Source organism: Serinus canaria, chromosome Z (genome assembly GCF_022539315.1).
Source record: "Serinus canaria isolate serCan28SL12 chromosome Z, serCan2020, whole genome shotgun sequence".
NCBI classification, from domain to species: domain Eukaryota; kingdom Metazoa; phylum Chordata; class Aves; order Passeriformes; family Fringillidae; genus Serinus; species Serinus canaria.
The window spans coordinates 64,640,066-64,661,890 of record NC_066343.1 but is presented as its reverse complement, the minus strand read 5'-3'; the positions used below and the strand labels follow the sequence as shown (position 1 = coordinate 64,661,890).

The following is a 21,825-nucleotide window of genomic DNA, read 5'->3' as shown; positions in this document are numbered from 1 at the left end:
GAAGAATACCAAAATAACAGAAGGAATTCACACAGAAATTTTAAAATAACATTAAAAATACAAGGAAAGGAGTAGAAAAAACACCATACAAAAGAGAATAAAAATTCTGGACTCTGTAACTTAGAAAGGAGATAACAATGTGGGCTTACAAACAACAAACGACTAAACTGGGCTGCTATGACTCAGAAACTGTAAATACCAAAGTGCAAAATGCAATGCTAGAAGTCAGCATTGCAGTGCTGGTCTTGTTTACTATCTGGCTGAACATGGAGCTTTTCAGATACCTCATATCAGAATTCTTATGACTGTGAACTAACCTGTGTATCAGGACATGCAATTAACATCACTTGATATCCTAAAAGTCTCATGCTTCCCCTTACAATATATCCAAGGTTCTCACTATGTTCTCAACAGATGTGATCATCTCCTCTCCCTAAAATTATCCTGAATTTTACCTAATTTCTTTTTTGCATTTGCTCAGGAAATAGCCATCAAATACTGACTATTACGAAGACACTGTCAGCTACTTGTGTCATTGTCAATCTATAGGTCTCCTTGTATTTTTTTCCTTCTTGTTCCCCTTTACTGAAGAGTAATGTTCACCTTTTCTTCATTTTCTCCATTATCATCAACTGAGCAGAGTCTCTGCATGTAAATCAAGTCTCACAAGCAGCAAGAATCTAACATGAAATTTTCTTTATTAAGATGATTATTCTGTAAATACCATATTCTTGCCTCTTTCTCTGTAGAATGCATTATGAACTCCAACCACAGGCTAAATATAGGAAAAATAAACAGCTTTGATCCAGTGCAGCCATTTCTGTGTTTTTGTGCCTCAAAGGACTTAAATACTTTTCGTAAGGAAGCTGAACATTTTTACGTTAGCAACCATGTGCCTCAATAGAAATCCTAAGCAACAAGCACTGAAATAATCACCTTCTTGGACATGGGCCTGTTAATACCCTTAAAAAAACAGAACTGGTAATCCAAATTATCTTCTGTGTGTTTTTCTCTGGCTGAAGAAGGCTGAATATTATTACATCTGAAGAACATAATATCTCTCAGAGGAAGCATCACCAGTATTTACTCAGTTTTACTAAACTGAAGCTTGAAATGGGGACAGCAAAGAACGTTAGCAAATCAGTTGCATTTTTCTCATTTTTTCTATTAATACATTTCTGGACTTGATTCTATCACTTCTGAAACATTAAACTGAAACCAGTGCTTCAAATTATAGTAATAGTGGAAAACTTGCATGTTTGATATTGTTTCAATCAATAATCTGCAAAAGAGCACAACACTTAGCAAGAGATCAAAAACCCCAACAGGCATTGAGGCTTTCCCAAACCCCTCCTTTTTAAACTGTCTGAAAATAAAATTATAAGGTAGCATGCCATGCATTGTTGGCAAGCATTACCAGCTTTAACAGGTAATTAGACCAAACTACTTTGATTCTGAAATGATAAACCTTCCCTATTTATAGACAGAGGACAGCTGTGAGCACCACACTTCACTTTCCTTCAGCGCAGAGCTACAACTTCACAGTTTTGGGCATCTGCAGCAGTTTCTTTGCTCCCTGAGCTAGGATGTGAACAGGTAGGGGAGGAGGCATTTTGCTACTGTTCCCTGCTTGAAATAATTTGTTGTCTCCTGAAAGATGAAGTGAGCCATAAGGGAGCACCCTTAAGCACTGTCTAGCTTGCATGCTGCTTTTGGATCACGGTAAACTTCAAGGCAACATGATTAACCGGTGCTGCTGTGTCTTAGATGTGAAATGCAAGATGTGGCCAGGGTTGATAGTCAATTGCCATCTGATAGAGGTGGGGCAGCTGTCTTCTGTTAATTGGGCCACCTGTTAAAACCAGGTGGGGCAGTTTTTGTTATCTCTTCCACAACCAATCGTCCCTCTGGGGAGATATCTTCTGTTAAGGGGCCATTGAGTCTCACTGCATGACTGATAAAATTACATAATTCCATTGGGAGATGCTCCGCCCAGGGGGCGGAGCTAAGCATTCCTACCCAGATATAGTCTAAGCTTTGGAACACCAGACACAGCCTTTTCCCACTGGATTCCCAGAGGAGCAGCTTTCTTTTCCACTGGATTCCCAGAGGAAAACCAGGCCCATCTACACCACCACTGGACCTTCAGAGGAAAACTACACCCTTCTACAGCATCACTGCTTCAACAGAGCCACGTTTGTCACTCCAGGACGACTGCAGCCACCATTTAATCAGACTACTGCCAACAACCTGACAAACAAGGTGTCAGGTCAGGTCATATTCTGACTCTGTCAGTATTGTTTTCTATTACTACATTTTTATTTTTCATAATAAAGAACTGTTACTCCTACTCCCATATCTTTGTCTGAGAGCCCCTTAATAATTCAGAGGGAGGGGGTTTACATTTTCGACTTGAAGAGAGGCTCCTGCCTTCCTTAGCAGAGACCTATCTTTTCAAACCAAGATATGCTGTGAAACAGTTTGACTTGAAGGAGGACATGAACTCAAAGATAGTGATAACAGTCTTATAACTGAAGTTTTGTGTTGATTCTACATCTAAGTTAAAACTGGGTTGTAAATTGAAAATCTATATGCAAACCACACATACTTACATAAAAAACATACCCACAGTGAGCTGATTTAAAAGAATATCCATAGACATTAAAGCCTATGGCTATTTTCTATTTGTTTATTTTTTTGTATACAAAACACAAGTAAAACAAATACAAATGCAGCAAATGATAAAAAATACAGTCAAGTATGCAGAGGAGTACAAGTATGTTGATATAAACATTCTGCATCATTTTCCATAGGAAAAAATAGGGGAAGCAATTTGCAAAAGAGTGAGATACTCTTGGTTAGTTGTTAGTGTCTTTGATTTCTGTTAGGATTACCTTTCTCTTGCTACTTATTTCTGCAGTGACACTAAGATATCTACTACAAATACATTCTGTTATTCACAGGTAGCTGCTGTGGTTGACAGTCTTTGACTTAAAATTGATGGGCAACAGCAAATTGCTATATGTCCTTTTTTTAAGGAAACCGTACATCAGCTAATATACATACCCACCATAGCATCTGTATTTCATAACCTGAATAAGTGTGTTGCAAGCCTGAGTGTTTCACTCACCCAAAGCTATTCAGAAAGTGATTTATGGCAAATTACCCTTATGAGAAATTCAACTCTAAAACATCTAGATCAGAAGTCTAAAGGCAAATTACAAAAAAATAAAAGCATAGAAAAAGAAAGCATCCAACATAGAGATTTAAATATCTGTCTAATGTACAGTACTCCAAATTCAAAACGTTACAATGCAGTGCAGAAATAACCAATAAAAACTATTCCAATAAACACATAACCTCGTAATAGCAATGGAATTAATGTTCCATAATCTACGGGGATATAATTCACAATAATTCAATTTGAGAAGGTCTCTGGACTAAATTAGAGGTTGGACATTATGCTTTTTTTTTATTTCAGTTAAAACTACAGTTCTCTTTTGACAACAACCCAAACACCTGAGGTCTTCCATAACCTTAGTTTTTAACCCGGGGTTTTGTGGTCAATATGTGACAAATGTCAACATTTTGATTTTGTAAACTGTTCTTGTATTTTACAGCACTGTCAATAGCTATATAAGATGAAAGAGGAAGAAAAATCAGACATGATTAGAGTATTTTAAGTCTAGTTATGGTTTCCCCCATATTCATACTATAGAATTAAACTGACTTCACATTAATATTTTTCCAATGACTGCTTCTGAATTTATGTCTGGATTTGATCAAACAAATTAGATGTCCATGGTACATTGTATTTAGAATAAATGGACCAAGGTTACACCACTAATTAAATATGGAATGACAAAAGTGTCTCTGCCAGAATTTCACATGGAAGAACAGATTTCTACCAAACAAGTTGGAACACCTGGACACGTGTCTGTGGGCCACGCACAGATGGCCTGCTGTTAATCAACAGCTTCAGAAATATCTTAGACTTGTTATGCACTCATGGATCAGTTGCACAGCACATGCACAGGGAGGATGACATGTCCTGGATTCACCTAATGCACTCCATTAGCCAGGAAAGGATGATCTGCCTCTTTGTCCACAAACAAAACAACTGGGGAGGCTGCTGCTGCTATCACAATTGTTCAGGACTGCAGATTATCCAAGAAAACAGCAGGGTAGTAGATAACCTGTAGTAATTTATTGGAACATTGCTCAACTAGTTAAAAAATGGTTTAAAGAAAAGAAAAAAAAAAAGTTGGATTTTACTTATTGTTTCCTGAATTAGTCATTACTGATTACTTACCTTCGTCAAGGTCACTCATATTAGTGAGCTCTAACAGAGGGTGGACCAAGAGAAAATAAGGACAAATTTACTTGTAAAAATTAGGAAAAATGGAAGAAGGGGAAAAAGTTTTAGATATAGATAATAAGAAAGTATTTCAGCTCTGTACCTGACATGAAAACTAGAAGTAAAAAATTAATAATAAAAGAAGGAATGAGAAAGGTATGTTTCCTAATCTTTTAACTTTGCAAATTAATGTTCTGTTTTTCATCACAGTGCCTTTTTCTCCCAGAACTTATGCTGCAGTCTTTTAAGTCAACTTCTGCATGTATTCTAAAAACTTTGATGTTGTTCTGTTCTTAAATATGTAAACAATAAATATTTAAAGTATTGAATAAGCTCTCATCTCTAACTTTTTTATTGCACATTTTACATAGTTAAGAAGGCTGACATCATGTTGAACTCATGGAAGCAGCCAAGCCTTCACTGTCCTCTTGCTTGACTTATTCCCCTGATGTTCTGATAGAAATATCTCATTAAGAAAGTGGCTACTCTCAGAAATGAAGCAATGAAATCAGGTCAATTTCAAGATTTCTATAATGTCTTTATACATGCTGCAAAAAGCCTGAACTCACTTTGATAAGAGTTATCTTATACACAGAAATTTTTGGTAACTGAGGAAATGGTAAAGACAATAGTTTTGAGAAAACCACCCAGTTATTTTAAACAACCAGATATAAAAAATAATGACATGCAGGAGCACTGATAAAAAGGAACTGGGATGGCAGGAAAGAATAATCAGAATTAACAAAATCCACTGGCTTTGCCAGAGGTTTAGATTAACCTAAAGGTAAAAAAGCACTAAGAAAGAAAATATATCACAAGGTAATGTTAGAAATCAAGCCATTTTCATAATCAGACATCTCATTTCACAATTTGCGTCAGATGCTCCATTCTCAGCACAAGACATGGGACAAGTATCAGTATTGAAAAAGGTTCATCTGGCATTGTCTGTTCATCTGCAGATGAACTAACACTGATTTTAATTTATTTTTTTATAATGGAAATATAATGCAAGAAATGCTTAAAAAATGGTTGATATGTGCAGATTAATTGTTAAAACTTAGGGCTAATTAAGGAAGACATTAAATCACATTTGATGTTACACAACAATACAAGAAAGAAAAGAACAATTAACTACAGAGACGCTGCCAAACCATGTCATATGTAGTTGCTCCTTCATTCTAATTTTTTATGAAAATTTAACTGATGTGTAATATTCAACTTTGTGTTAGAAAAAGCAAAAATAATTTAATGCTTAAGCAGAAAAAGTTTAACTTTTTTAATACAAAAAACTGGAATGAAATAATATGTTGGAGGTTTACTTTAGAAACACATGCATCAATATTTACTACTAAAGAAGAACACTGTGCTGAAAACTGTTGGCAACTACTCCATACCCCAGAGTGCTGTAAACTTTGTTTCTTATCCCTGTGACTTTAATGTATATTGGTATACTTTTGTGTGAATTTTCAACAAAGATAAAAGAGACTCCAGAGTTCATCATAATTTAGTTATCTCTTCCACATTCATAGCTCACACAGAAACTTTTCTATCATTTAGTTTATAAAGATTTTACTTACACAAACGGAGTCTTTTAATCCATCTAACTGAGAAATGCATTCACTTCTTAGAATACTCCAAGTCTGATATTTATACCAGGCATACTGCAGGTATGCTTTTATTTGTGCCTATCTCCCTCACCCTTGAGGGACACTTGCAAAGTGAAGAACTGACAGATCTTGATCCTGCTAAGGTCACAGGGACTTAGCTATATTATAGCTTTGCTTAATCCTCATTGGTTTTGCCTACTGAGCACAAGGCTGTTTCCCTGACAACACAACAGCAGTTACCACAGTATCCAGAAACAGATATGATGTCCAGGCTTAAGGTATATCCCACCTGTAAATATATTATTTAATGCTATTTTCTATAGGTCATTGTGGGGAAAAAAAGAAAAGCTGAGAAGATCTTCCAAACACTCTTACTTCTGTTAAGCTTCATACCATTACTTATTTCAAGGACATTCCCTAAGTAGGTTGGACATTTCTGAAACTCAGTTCTTGAATTAGTGAGTACATGGAGCAAAAGTCACACTAAGAAGCCATGGAATGTAAGGGAATTACTAAATGTTTATATAAATTCTTATCAAGTGTGAAACACACCATGAGAGAAAGCAAAAAAATACCACTTCAAAATTTAAGAAGAGGGTAATAATTTCTAGCTTAGAAAGGGGTCTAAAGTGAGACGTTTGGGAGCAAGTTTAAAGGTGGATATAGAAATGAGATGGTGAGATACTACACATTGCAGCAATATTTTACATAAATACATATGGACAATGGCTATGTTTTCCAGTTTGAGAAAAGGATTTTACCATAATTAAGATAAAGTGTGAACCAAGAGAAAACAAATGCATCAGATCTGTAGCTGAATATGGAAACTGAGTTTCTAGAAATATTCTTTGGTGACTAATAGAAAAAAAATCCCTACAGAGACAGTAAATCTAGCCATCTAGCCAGATAATTACTAGCACTTCACCAAAAGTATGCAGTACTACAACATATGGAATAGATCCCATATAAAGTTATTTCATTGGTTTAAATTTGTTCAAACAATGCTGACAGGCTAAGTTTCTGTGGTAGATTACTTACCTGACCACATATCAACTAATTATTAAATTAGTTATTAGTTATTAGTTATTATTAAATTATTAAATGATTAAAATGCTTTTTTTTCTTTTCTCGTGTGTGCATTGGCTAATGTAACAGAAATGCACTATGTGATCCTGTGTGCTCTAGCTCAACTTGCATCAGGTAAATTCAGTCCTAATACATGAAACGTTATGTAAGAAATGCTCACTGACAGGTGTCTGAGTGATTTTAGCTGAGATGAAGTGAGACTGAAGAAAGGAAAAAAGCAGACAGTAGCTTGACCTCATGGTTAATTGAGGAATGTCTGAGACTGAGTCTGGCATTGCAATGGACTTTCCAGTAAAAAACAATTAGAAGACAAGGATTTAATCAACTGACAAAACAGCAGTTTGTCTCTAAGCAACACAGGTCACCAAGAATACATCACTCCACTCATATAATTGTTTTCCTATTGAATATAGTTATACATCAGCTTTTAATTTTCTTTTTCAAATACCTCAAGTGTACAAGCTTACGTGACAAAAAAGATCAGACTTGCACAACTACGAGGACAATTTCCCATGACCCTGACCTTCTACCTTGAGGAACAGTGGCTTAAAATGCGAAGAAAATAATTGTGGGGTTTGGGGGGGGTCTTTTTGGCTTGGCTTAGTTAGTTTTGTTTTTAAACTCCCAACAAACAATGATGTAAAGTTCAATCTGACTGGCCACATTTGCCAATTTAGCCCTGGGAAGCTGGAAAAACTATGAATCTATTTCTTTCAGAAAAAAAAGTAGAATGTATAATTTAACTTATTTTCCTACAGGCTACATACAAAATAAATAAATAAATACATAACTAAAAAAGTAAACCGGAACCATTGAAAGAGTGCAGTAAGAAAGACAATGTCAATTTTCTTAAATGCTAAGATAGTACAGTTATCAGCAAGATATAGCAGGCATAGTAGCATAACCAAAGTTACTCAAAGTAAGAGCATTTGTTGAATACCATTTGTACTTTAGTCTTCTTGTGGTTCATGTTTTTGAGTAAAATTGTGAAACATTATTTTGAATAAAATAATGCTTATAAAAAATTGTTAGTAATTATTTGCTCATTTCAGTTCTGAGAAAGCTGCTATTTACACAGGCGACTGAACCACACAAAAAGGGCACATTGAAAATATAATGAAACGAAACTAAGGGGCTTCTGGAAAATGGCAGACTGTTTGAATAATTTTTAAAAAGAGTGTTTGTTCAGTCTGTAAAGACTATGAGCAGCTTGCATTATCCAGGCTCTCTGAAATCACTGTTATAAAATATCTTACACATTTAAAAAAAAAATGTTAATATCCAACCAAACCATTAATTAGGCATTTAAGCCTTAATGATGAAGAAGTTTCAGGTAGGAATAAGACTTTTACAAGAAATACAACAACATTTAGAAAGAAAGCTTACAGTATTAGAAAAAGTACTTACAACAATCCCTCAGAGTTAATTCTTACAAAATTCTTTGAAACAGGTGACAGTTGCAAACACGGTTGTACTGACATCATGTATTTTACATCTGTACAAATGAAAAGAAAAGGACTATAGTTAGGAAAGGAAGCTAATTTTCACAACTACCTTAAAATGTAATTAATGACTTAATTTTCATAAGTACCTTTTCAGCTGCAAAGCACAGAAAAAAAGAACTACAAATGCTTAAAAAAGTATAATGACTGATGTGACAAATCTAAACCTAAAATTCTTTTGAAAGAATTACTAATGAAGAAACGATGAAGATTTCAAGTTTATTCCTTTTGGAGGAATACTAGGCAGGATAAAAGCAAAGCTAAAACAATATAGGCCTTTCTGCCACAGAAGAAGGAATAAGAAATAGGAAAAGAAAATGATCAAAAAGAACACAAGCACTAACTCAAGGTTAGTTCATGACTAAAGCAAGATTCTCACATGGTAGTTCATGCTCACACCCACTCTAGAGGAGCTCATGCTCACACCTACTCCCTGAGTCCTTATGTTCTTAACAACAGTCATGTAACAATGAAGATAGAAATCATATTAAAATATATTTGTACTAATACTAATGTATGGAAAACAACCAAAGTTACACTAAAAACCAAGTTCCAAATAACATATTGATCACAATTGATACTTAATTACAGTGAATGGCTTTCCTAGCACATATGGAGGTAACACCTGTCTTGTCAGTTAACTGAGAATCATTAGAGCTATGAACACTTCCTTCAAATACAGGCTACTCAGGATTCCAAATGCCCACTTTTTGTTCTTAAACAACTCATTTATTTCCTCTTTTTTTTGCAGTGGGAGTTTCACCAATCTAGGTAGCCAAGAAATTCCTCTAAAAATTCTATTATCTATTTCCTTAAGTTACTATGGATGTATGTTAATCATACTGTAACATAGATCAGTTGAAAGATTGTATTTGTGAGATAGATTCTGTGCTAATACTAGATACTGCACTGAAACTTGTCAGACTTTTCTGATTTATACAGAGAATTAAATGTTTCTTTTCTTCTAAGGACTCAATATCTTTCCATATTCTCTATAACTTATATATCAGAATTTGTTGATTTCTTTCCTACAAGATCACTTCTTTTCCTGGATCCACTAGTGATTAGATCCTTCCAGACCACAGGGACTTAAGCACTGAAATATGAATTTGATTACTCCAAAAGGATTAAATTATTTAAACAACACAACAAGATTACAGAAATTCAGCCAACAAGAACATTTATTTCCTAAATGCTCAAAATATTGTAAAAGCACAAACTTATAATGCAAAGAAAGTAACAATAAGCACTCACATGTACCTAAAGGTTAGGTCAGCTGGAATAATTTGTCAAAGTATTACAAATCTAATTAATTTTTAGCTGAAAAAGTAATGAAGTAAGGTTTCAATTGATATTTTTTTTCCAAAATATCTTTTATGGCTTTTAACATTTTTTGTGTCTACTAAATTAAAATAAATTTTAAAATTTCACCATGATTGTTAAAGAATTTAATCAAAACAAAGCATTATTGAACATACAGAAAATAGTATGTTTTCATTATCTACAAGGTAAAAAAAGAGACAAAATGGTTAAATAACTTACATCATGTTGCACAAATGGGGGCCTGAGCAGAAGGATTTGTTTCACACTTCTTGTTTCAAAATCTCTATGTATTCTTTTGAGCTCCTTTCCCTGAAAGGAAAGTTAAGCGCAGGTTAAAATGGGACCACTAGACACAGACACTAAAATCAGACATAAAATTTTCTTTTTCCTAGAAACTGATGTAGCTTTCAGCATTAGAGAATGTAATCTTTAATGTTATGATGAGAGATTTTTCTTTTGTCATACTTAGAGATGCCTTTTCAAGTGTTCTGAGGTAATTATCAGAAGTAATAGCAAATGGAAACAACCCAAATTGCCAGCATGTCCATGTATCTGTCATAGAAGTTTTCAATCACTGCAAGTCCAATTTCTTTTTCTATCATAATTACTGTTCATTACAGCAACTACTTTAAGACATGCAAGAAATCTGCACTAATCTTAACAGTTTTACAGTAGTAATTCATGTTTAACTACCTGCTTGTCTATATATTTGTTGTTTATACATTTCCTACAAGAGAATATTTTATGGATTGCAGAGCTAGAAAGGCATGGCATACTTTGCCCCTTTTCAACAAAGACATGAAGTTGATTTTTTGGTCAGTGCATCACACAAGGAAGCATGGACATATTTTTGACCTCACTTTTCTCCCCAGGTAAGCCTTATAAAATCAGTTTTGTTTTAAAATCAGTCTTAGCAGAACCTCAAATGCTTCATCAAAAGTATATGCCATTTAGACCTTTCAAAATTTCATCATCTTTCTAGATGCACATGGAGAAGTATAATCTACACAGAGTCTTACACAGTCTGTAAAATGTGTGTAAAGATCAAGTGATTGACTGTTTGATGAAATTAATCATTTCACATTAAAAACTCAATTTAGCAACTGAATAAAATAAACTATGACTTTGTGTAGACTTTATTTCTCTAATTGCATTGAGAAGGCTGCTAAATTTTTACAAATTTTAAATGGCATATTCCATTGCTGAAGAGTTTGAGATTCTTCTAGAGTTGTTTATAAAACAAAATATTGTTTATACAAAGAACATATTTCAAAACAGTGCAACATATTTATTACATTTTCATATTAAGATAAAGTTTAAACAGTATTAAATAAATTGTATCTTTTTTCACTTTCAGAATCAAATAACACAATGAACTCCATGCCAGGAATTTTATACTTATAGCAGTTTCAGTGCTGTTACCTTGAAAACAAAATAGGTTATATTGACATTATTAATTATCCAGTAGTCAGTGTCTGGAAGGTTCAGAAATGTAGTGTTCAATGATGTGAAATTATTAAAGACCTCCTAAGGAAATATAAAATGAATGATTAAAAGAACCCCCAAAACAACCAACCCACAAACAGTTTTTTCCATTTTGCTGGCTGTGTATCAACTGATTTTTTGACTTTCTTACTATCTGTAAAATAATGACAGAACCAGAAAGACTTGAGCTAATATATAGTCCAACAATGTATTTGTTTCCTATGTCAGTCTTCTGAATGTTATTAGAGAAGTCATCCCTTCCTAAGCAGAGGGGTAAATATATTTACAGCTGGTCAGTAGCCATCTCATCTGTAAGATGCTGGCTGAGCCTAAAGGAAAGACACACAGTGATAAAGCTTGTGAGTTAGTAAAAAACAAAGGATTCTCAACTGAAGAAAAAAATTGAATTGTAGTGATAGGTAAGAAACTCCTGTTACTTGAACAAGTTAATCACAAGAACTATCACAAAGAAATACAGTATTTTCAAGTTTGCCTAGGCTGTTCTATTTCAATCTCCAGAATACTACAAATCTGTCTCTTAAATTCCTTTCTGTTATCATACCTCAGTTATTGTTGCCTGCTCCTTTCACTCTGACTAGCAAGCTACCTTCTTCCAACTTCTGTCACTACTGCCACCTCCCAAACGAAATGACTTTCTATCATCCACTGTCTTCCTTTTTCTTGTTCCTTGAATGACTCCCAATGCAACACTTGTCATTCACTCCATTCTTAAACTCATCATCTCAGTTGCATGGAACCTGTTTCTGAGACAGAAATGCTGTAGTTGTAATGGAAAATGGCTTAACTTCACCTTTTTGAATATGAAGCAGCAGATACCTCCTGCCTTGTATATTAGCTTTCATATATACAATACATATACTAAACTCTTGCAGTACAGGTCCTTTTCATATTATTTCTTCTTTATTTAACAGTAAGAAGAAGGTCAGATTTCAGCAGACCTGAATTTTGCAAAGGTTTGTAGCAAAGTCCAACTCAACAAAACTGCACTTCCAGAGGAGGTAGCATCCCTTTCATGAGGATATTTTACTGGAATTGGCACTCACTATCTTGGAGAACATACACTAATGGAAAAACCCAAAGAAGGAAAAAATTAGCAAGCTGCTCTTTAGATCTCTTTCTGTGAAAGGTACAAAAAAAGCATTTTTGCCATCCCTGGATGGCACAAAAAATGTATTTAATAATTTATCCTATCAGCTGCCTAGAACATACCTTGGGATTTCTATTCCCTGGGGAAAGAAAATTTTGATTCAATTAGCTTCAAGACTGATCACATTAGTTAAGCCATGTCATTATGATGGCTGAGAGCCAATTTCTGTCTCATTGCACTTGGAAGTGTAATATGATGCATCTGCTGTGTAATTCACCCACAAACTATTTATCTATTGTGATAATTATGAATGCAAATAATATTATCTGTAAAGACAGAGATGCATAGCTTTTCTCACTGCTATCTCAAAGACTGGAGAAGATCACTCAATGACCAACAAATAATGAAAGATTGTATGGTTACATGTACAAAACTTTTTATAACTCTGCCCAGTGCAGAAAACTTCTGTTGCATATTTTAAATGGCAGATTAACAGAGATGAGGAAAAGGTGAAGCTATTTTTTTCACAAAAAAATCTATAAGTAAAGGCAATTGAGAATTCAAACTAGCATGAATTATTTCTAATATTAACTACCACAAAGCCTTAGCCCATTTGATGTCCAAGGAGCAACTGGCGTTATCTACAGATCACTATTGATGTAATTAACATAACAATAATTAGTTCTAATAGTGCTAGAGGGGATTAGTTAAATGATAAAATAGTTTCATGTTCCTCTTTTGGTTCTGATGTTACTCCAGATTGACTTAGATAAAGTGAAAAGAAAAAGATGAATTTAGGAAAAAAAGCAACGGTTATAGAAAGTAAACCTCATCTGTAATATAAAAAGTGCATCATATATACCAAAATCACTTTTGATTTTACAAACACCTCTTCAGCTTTCAGTGTTCACAAAATAACTCTTCCTGAGTAGATCCCGTTCATCATAGCAATCATACTCCAAAAATACTCCTCAGTATTAAGAGGAAGCTGCCTAGGACATAGTCCACTCATACATCGATACAACTCTTCAAAATCAAGACCAAATACTTCATGGATTGAGATTTGTCATCATTATATTATCCAATTTGGTTTTGACTCCAGAATTGTAAACATTTCTTCAGATTCCAAGAACAAATTCTGACTCATCACATATGGGGGACAGTCTGAGGTACAGCAGCAAAACTCCTCTTACCAGCATACATTTTATTCATATACACCCAGACCTGGCTACCAATGCTCTTTTACCAGCTCAGAAACAGTCAGTCTTACTCCTGACCACAGTTTGCACTTTAACTCACCTTATGGGTAACCAAGTGTTCTATTAATAAAACATTACTCAAAGCCATTTAGACTTGACTGTTAGAATATAAAATCACAATCTACTTTGTTCATGCAAATAAAGAGTAAAGGAAGTCAATGAAAATTCATTTTATATTGACTTATATTTCTGTATCCAATTATTTATTTAATAATTCTGGGACTGCATGGCTGTGTTTGCCTGATAGGAATATTAATTCCAGTGATTGGGAGAGACTGTGCAAGGAGGGCAGGAAATACACTTTGCTTGGTGTTTAGCACATATTACTTCTGCTTTTCGTGTTTCTCAGAAGCTAACTTAGTAGTCTTACAGGTATAAGATTCCTTATTAATTTAGAAAATAACCACTTTTTATAGGTGTGCCTGCATCAAGCTTTCCCTTGATTTAAAAATCATATACCTCACTTCAGGAAGACATAATTAACAGACATCCATCATCTTTTAGAGCAGGTTATTCTCCCCACACACAGTTAAATTACACAGTACCAAGTCATTCTTATGCCAGTTTATTAACTAAAAATATTTAAAAGACAGTTTAAGCCATTATTTCTTTTCCAATATCAATACAGTATTATTTTTTAAAAACCCTCATCAAGTTTGAAAAGAAGCAGATTCTTATGCCAGTTCCTAATTAATCTTCCTTTTCCAATATTATTGTTCTTTCCTCTTTTGACAGTGACTACTGTTAAAGTTAAGATAAAGATTTTCTCTCAGGGCCAAGAAAAGTAATTGCAAGTTGCATGTCATTCCCATTTCCATTTTTTAAAATGTATCTTTTTAAATATGTCTAATGCAGTAAACCAAAAACATTGAGTAAGCATGGTGGTGTATTCCCCCTGGCTGCACTGTGATCTCAGAAATGTTCATTAGGCCTCAGCCTTGACAAACAGCACCAGGACTAAGCTCTTGAGTTTATTAGAAATACTCTCTGCTCCCAGGAACTTGTGCTGTGTAGCACAAACCACTTTGGAATCTTACTTTTTTTTTCTGAATAACAACTTCGGTGGAACAACATTTTTGTAACTGAAGTTACTACCTGAATTGTGGCCAAGATTGCAGATTATGACTTAAGCCAATTCTCTTATGACTCTAGAAACCGTGGTCGCAGGCAGACCTGTTCTTTCAGAAGGAATTTCTTCTCAGAACAGATCATTACACTGGAATTCTTTGGAATGAACTGTCCAGGGCATTTGTGGAGTCACCATACCTGAAGGTGTTAAAGAAACAACCTGATGTGGCACTAAGTACCATGCAACAAGGAGGTGACCGGTCAGAGGTTGAAGGTGATGATCTTAGAGGTCTTCTGCAGCCTCATAAATAATTCTGAGCTCTTTTGGCCTGCAGTGGTCTGCGATCAGCAAATTCCACTGAGTGGGGCACCTCTCAGCAAGTCCACTGTACTTGGAGGACCAGTGAACAACGACAATGGATCCTGGGCTGATAACCTCACTCCGAGGCTCAGCCTGTTGAGAAGATGCAAAAGCATCCAATGTGAGTATCTCCCTGACCTTGAGGGAAATTTTTCACAAGTGATTACCTTGTACATTCACCTTCAGGTCTGCATGTGTGCAAGTGTGAATAAGCTAAAGCAAATGTACTACGAATGTTCTCTCTCAGATTGCTAAGTAATTTAGGTTTTAAGGAAGCTAGGCCTGAGGTGAATTACTGTTGTGCTTACAGTAAGTTATACAGAATTTTTTGATAGATTATTTAAATATCAATTAAATGTGCTATTAAGTTTAAATGCTGTTAAAACATTTAGGCCTAAATAATTGGTCAAGTCTGGGCCAAGTGGTCTAGTCCGAATCTTGTGACCCTACAGAACTGTCTCTCTTACTCATTTTTATCCTTAATCCTTTCCTATCCTTGCTCTTTTTCCATCTCCAGCCTAGATAATAGATAATTTTTGGTGGCTTTGGCTTTAGGTAGATTGATTTTAGTTTCTATTCCAATTTTTCCTGTTTGTGCGTTAACCATTGAATAAGTGGAATGAATCTTGCTGATGAACTTTGTTGCAATCACTTAAATATTAAACCTGCCCCAGCCACCACCTTTGCTGGTGATTCTTTGAGAGACCTAAAATAATCATTTGCAACAGTAAACTGGTAGTGGTGAGTGTTTTTTCATAACTCTAACCTACAGATTTATAATGAGACAGCTTAACATTAAAGGTATGCATATACATACTATGTATGTATATACATGAGTTACATATGTTTACATGTAGATACATAAGCACATAAAAATAGATATAGTCACTAAAATTTATTCTGAAATATTGAAAACATTTACACATATGTTTAAAAAAAATCCCACCATAATGCAAATACGCATCCATCATCTTTATCATCACATCATCTGCTTCCAAAATTTATTTGCATGCATGCAAAAAATCCCATATTCTTGAAAAAAACCCCAGGGAGTTCATGTACTTTCCATTAGAGAAAAGTAAACAAATACCAACCACGAAAAAACATACCAAAAATATGTAAAACCATGTCTATCCATAATAATATTTAATTTAGTATTTCATATATAAAAATTCAAAGGAAATTTAGAAGCTAAGGTATATACAAAGGTAATATAACAGCAAAAGCATAGGTAATATGTAAAGACTGTACAAGGTAAAAGTATTCTTTTAGAATTACCAAAATGGGATCAAAGTGAGGAATAGACAATACACAAAATGTGACAGGAGAGAGAGCATTAGACTGATGATTCTTGTATAGGTTTAACCTCTTTTATGAGAACATCTTACAGTCTAACTTAGGATTAAAGAAAAAGAGGGTAACACCATATCCACTTCCACCAATGTAAAACAGTTCAGCTGCAGGGGGTTGGAACTAGATGGTCTTTAAGGTCCCTTCCACCCCAAACCATTCTATGGTGCTATGAAATTGTACAAACATATTAAACTTAAGATCAATGAAAAGGCTTCAGGGCAAGATCACCAAACTAGCACAATTTAGGCAACAACAAATATATGGTCTCTGTCTGCTACAACTGCTAGTTTAAGACCCTTAAATTTCAGTGATTTCAGAGATTGTCCCTCGGTTAAAAAACAGGCTACACCCTATTTTTATAGGGACAATCAAATAAATGGATAGCTCAGTATCCAGCTGTACATTGCACACTGAGAATTAGTCCCAAGTTACATCAACTAATGAGCTGCTACTAAATAATACATGCTAAAAGTCAAATGCTAAACTAAGAAAAAACAACCAATTAGAAAATATGGTTTAACCTTCACCTCACACATGTTCTCAGGCATCAGCATCTTCTGTATTTAACTTCTATCATAAATGGATTTCTGAGTCATGGCAATGGAAATAAACAGTAATTACTAGCAATAACTATAAATTACAACGCATCATTTTCTACTCATTAAAACACACAGTCTGCTATAAAAGCAACAAAAGGACCATACCTGTCACAAATGAGATCCAGCATATTGATCATAATGTCAAGTCAAACTGGTTCCTAGTGATTTAGCTGCTGTCATTTTGTTGCAAGGTCTACTGTTTTGTGTCACAGCATTTGATTTTATTTTCTTTAAAAAAAGAGCATGAAATGGGTGAAATAATGAACAAGCTCCAAAATTAGGGGGAAAAAGCCCCATAATCCAAAAAGACAGAATTTCATATTATACCCAATTTAAAATTGTAAAAAAACCCCAAAAACCTAAGTTGTATAAGAACAGAAGTAAAACTGTTCACATATATGAAAAATATTTCCCAAGTTTACAACTTGACTGAAAGCAAATCTTCACACACAGTGCTACTGTACTGTTGCCAAAATATTAGAAGAAAATAGAAATGGTTTTAAGCAGGTTACATTGTTTCTCAACAAGCAACTACTACAGATCTGTTCTGCTCAGGAGCCATCACAGTATAAACAGGTATATTACTGGAGTATGAAAAACAAGGTCCCTTTAAGTATCTAAGTCTATGTGACTGGGATATGGATATGGCACATGTGGTCATTTTCCCATTAAAATAATTCATCATTATAATCCTTTTTTACATTTTTATGTTACTGACATTTTAAGGACTGAGTAAGGAAATATAGCAATGTTCTCCAGCCAAACAAATAGATCTCACTTACTTTAATTCTTTTTTGTCTCCCAAAACACTTTATTTTTTATTGCTTATAAATGGAGTCTGAACTAATGGACTGTTCTTCATCTATTTTATTATTTTACTGAGTTTTTTTTTTTTCCACACAGCTTCACACCTAAGAGTCTAGAAAAAATTGTGATTTTTTTTTTCCCCCCAAAGAAAATTAATCATAACGTCTTGGTCCAATTTGCTCATGTTCAGGGTTACTACTCATTGCTGACATGCTCTGGGAAAGTGGCATTCCTGTTCTGTGAGGCACGTCCTATCCAGAAAAACTGCTTTAATGAGAATTACTTCACTAATGGTTGTGTAATCTCTATCCTGAACTTCATTATTAATGATTTTATCTTACTGCTTTATATACTTGCTGTCTTGAAGGTGGTGAAATGTTTCCAAGCTTTCAATGTGCCAGCAATGCAAAATGTATGTGTTTCATATTATATAACGAAAATACTTATCATACCTTGGTAGTTTTTGAGAACACTGTGATAAATCCAGGTCCATTAAGCAGTTTGCTAGCAGATTTCTGTTTATCTTAACAAAATTGTAACAGTGATATACCTGCATTTTTAAGCTGTCAGTAATGACAATACTTCATAAAATCATAAGCATGGCATTTTAGGACCCTAGACTTAACTTCTTTGATGTTAATAATTAAAATAATTTGTAACATTTAACCAGTTTATATATTACACATAACTTTTTTGTTGTAATTTTTTTTTCTGGCTGTTGTAGATCAGAAGATTGTTAAAGAGCTAGTGGCAGTATTTGCTAGACTCTATAATTGTAGGGCAGAATTATTTCTCCTGAACTCACACATTGTCTTCTTTCTTTTGTGGAGGTATCCTGTACATTTAGATTAGGACTTCTGCTTACATTGCCAAGACCTGATGTAAAATTCAAAATCACAGCATCATCAGGGTTGGAAGAGACCTTCAAGATCATCCAGTCCAACTGTCAACATAGCACCATCATTTTCACCCAAATGCCATATTCAGGCACCTGTAATACAAAACCTTTGTGGGAAAACAAACTAATTTTACAGACTGATTAATATATGTAAGAATTTTTGGTCTTCTAGTATTTCTGAGATATGAAATACACATGAAAAGAAATGGAATCTCAACTGAGTAAAGCAGAAAAAAAAGTCCTCTCCTCAGTAAGGAAATAGACAATTTAGAAAGAGGAGGGGTAGCAGAAAGAAATGTGAAAGACAATAAGCAGGTCTTGCATAAGAGAAAACAAAAGCTGGTAGAAATTAAGCTAGTGTGCTTTCTGAGTAAGCTCACAGGAACAGTGGTCAGTAAAAATTATAGTAGTATCACTTGAGTAAGGAGCAGGAAGACAGGATCATAACAGAAAGCAGAGGCTGGAGAAATATTAATAAGATTCAGCTAGGGTCTGAAATGGAACTTATGTAAAGAGTAACAGTGGGTCTTCTACTATTTTTTATTAACTTTGCTCTTTCACACCACAGGGTTTGAATTAATACTCCATTTATTTCTGAAACACTATTCCAGAGAATTACAATTACAGCATTAAAAATGTAAATATTATGTGGAATACACACTACACCTGATTGTCTGAAACACAAGGATAAATAAGGCTTGCAAAAGGAATAATATGACATAGTATCTAGACTTGTCTTAAGAACTTCTTGACCCATACAAGGACAATGCATACAAAATAAGAAATTAAGTAGTTTACATTTTTGCTCTCTCTCTCTCTCTCTCTCTCTCTCTCTCTCTCTCTCTCTCCTCTCTCTCCCTTTTTCCCTTTAGTGCTTTATGCTTCAACTCTGAAAACAAGCTTAGAAACTGAGACAAGTCTTTCAACTACATGGAAATAGTCCAGAGTCTAAATGGTGACAAGTCACCAGCCAGACAGGGTCAGCATCACATTGAAGATGAAGAGAACAACTGTAACTTTCTCATCAGGTTAATTGGGAAGCAGTGTCTTATGACAGGATTAACTTTTGAAAAAGTAAAATATGGATCACCATTACAAGTCAGCATAAATTTCTAAATGGAATGCTTAGAGGTTATGGCCACCACACCTTAGCCCAGACTGTTAAAAAGTAAGTGGACAAGTGAACACTCAACAGATTAACAGAATCTTGTAAGAATTTTTCCTAATTATCATTCATCTTAGGTCTCTATCTCTATTTTACTGATTATGACTGGATTTGGATTAAAACCAAAATTTAAAACCTCAAAATTAAAACCTCAACTCCAAACTGTTTTCTTCTTGAAGTAACAGAAATATCTCCAAATATCTCTTGCTAAATCAAACTGTAATTACAATTAACTACTTATACAGATTTGACACCTCCATTATTTAGTAATTACATCATTTATTCTTCCATTATTTGTCCTGAATTTCCTAAATTGTCCTGAATATCACCTCGCAAACATGTGGTTTTTTTCTGCTTGGTAAATTCCACATTACAATTTATAAGCATCATAAGCCATGGCTGAACCACACCTGCATACTTTGAACAGTCTAAGGGATCCTACCTGAAAACAAATTATCAACAATAAAGTCTTCTTCACTGATGAGGATATGTTCATCATAGAGAAAACAAATGCTATAAAGATTAATGGGGGAAAAGGAACCATTTTTAAAAGTTTCTGTTGTGTAATTCAGAGTATAATAAATTACAAGGATCAACAAAACAATAAGTTACTATTACTGAAAAACTATACTCCAAGGAGATGCTGTTCTACATGCTGACATGTTATACACAGGATGGAAGTATCTACTTTAATCTTACAAAAAGGCTGGAAGTAGCAGCTCACAAAAACAGAAGTGAAGGGGACAACAGAAACAAATTATCTAAGTGTCAAAAGCTCTCATGAGGAAAGCAATGTTGCCTCCTCTATTTCAAGAGAAGTAAGCTAGAGATATTTAATGAAAATACTGTAGTCATTCTCTTCCTTTTGCACAAACAAATCCAAATAATACATAGCATTGGACAACAGAAAAGAAGATAATAGAATATTTTAGTTAGAAGTGACCCAGAAAATGTTTAAAGAAGGTGTATTTCTGTAGTTACTTAAATTTCAACAATGTCATGTTGAAATAAAAACATCATTAAAACTGTGAGTCATATATAAAATTCAGAGGAAAAAAAGTAACTATTTTACTTTCTATTGTAATAAGTAACTTTATGAGAAAGAAACTATACTGCAGCAGTAAGAAAGCTATCACCATTTTTTTGTTTATTTATCATTTGAAACAGTGAGCACTGTGTTTGCAAAAGAGCTTTCAAAATCACTGTACGTTTAAAAAATATTATTTAAAAACATATGCATGTGTGCTTGCACACCCATACACAACCTATACCTAATTTTTTCATTTTGATTTATTTGTATTTTAGTTATATTTGACATCTATATCTAGTTCATCTTTTACCATGGAATTAAACTGTTAAAAACACTCATTAAAAAGGATTGTTGAACACAGGTTCCCTAGGCAGCTAATTACAAGCAGCAGCTGTGTAACTCCATAAACAGAATTATGTGCATCTTAGGTTCCATGTCTCATATTATTCAGTCTACTATTAAATTTTATTTACATAACCTATATACAGATGTGGGATTAATTTGATGCTGTAAAATCTGTCAGATACACTTATTACTTGTTTCAAAATTAGCAGCAGTATTTTGTGCTTTACCTGGCCCATTTAATCAACATCAGGGACTAATCCATTAAAAAAAATTTCAAACCAAACCACAGAATTGAATTGATTTAAAATAAATTTAGTTGTGCTTGCCTTTTATAGCTTTGCATCTTTTCTTATTCCAAATACAATGATAAAGAATTATATGCTCATAGAAAACAAAAACGTACACCTAAATCTTGGCAAGACACCTTTCTCAAAGTGGAGGACCAGGGCTATTCTGTTCCATTAAGATTCTT

General features: G+C 34.1%; 1 protein-coding gene across 10 annotated transcripts in view; it reads right to left on the bottom strand.

The window, feature by feature from the left end:
- Window positions 1-21,825, bottom strand: part of PRLR (prolactin receptor) — a 156,383-nt gene that overhangs the window by 125,695 nt on the left and 8,863 nt on the right. For all 10 annotated transcript variants that reach the window (XM_030236887.2, XM_030236881.2, XM_050987382.1 and 7 more), the window contains 2 exons: window positions 10,095-10,184; window positions 8,458-8,545 (listed from right to left, as the gene is read on the bottom strand). The gene's annotated coding sequence lies outside the window, so the exon portion shown is untranslated. The remainder of the gene's footprint in view (window positions 1-8,457; window positions 8,546-10,094; window positions 10,185-21,825) is intronic.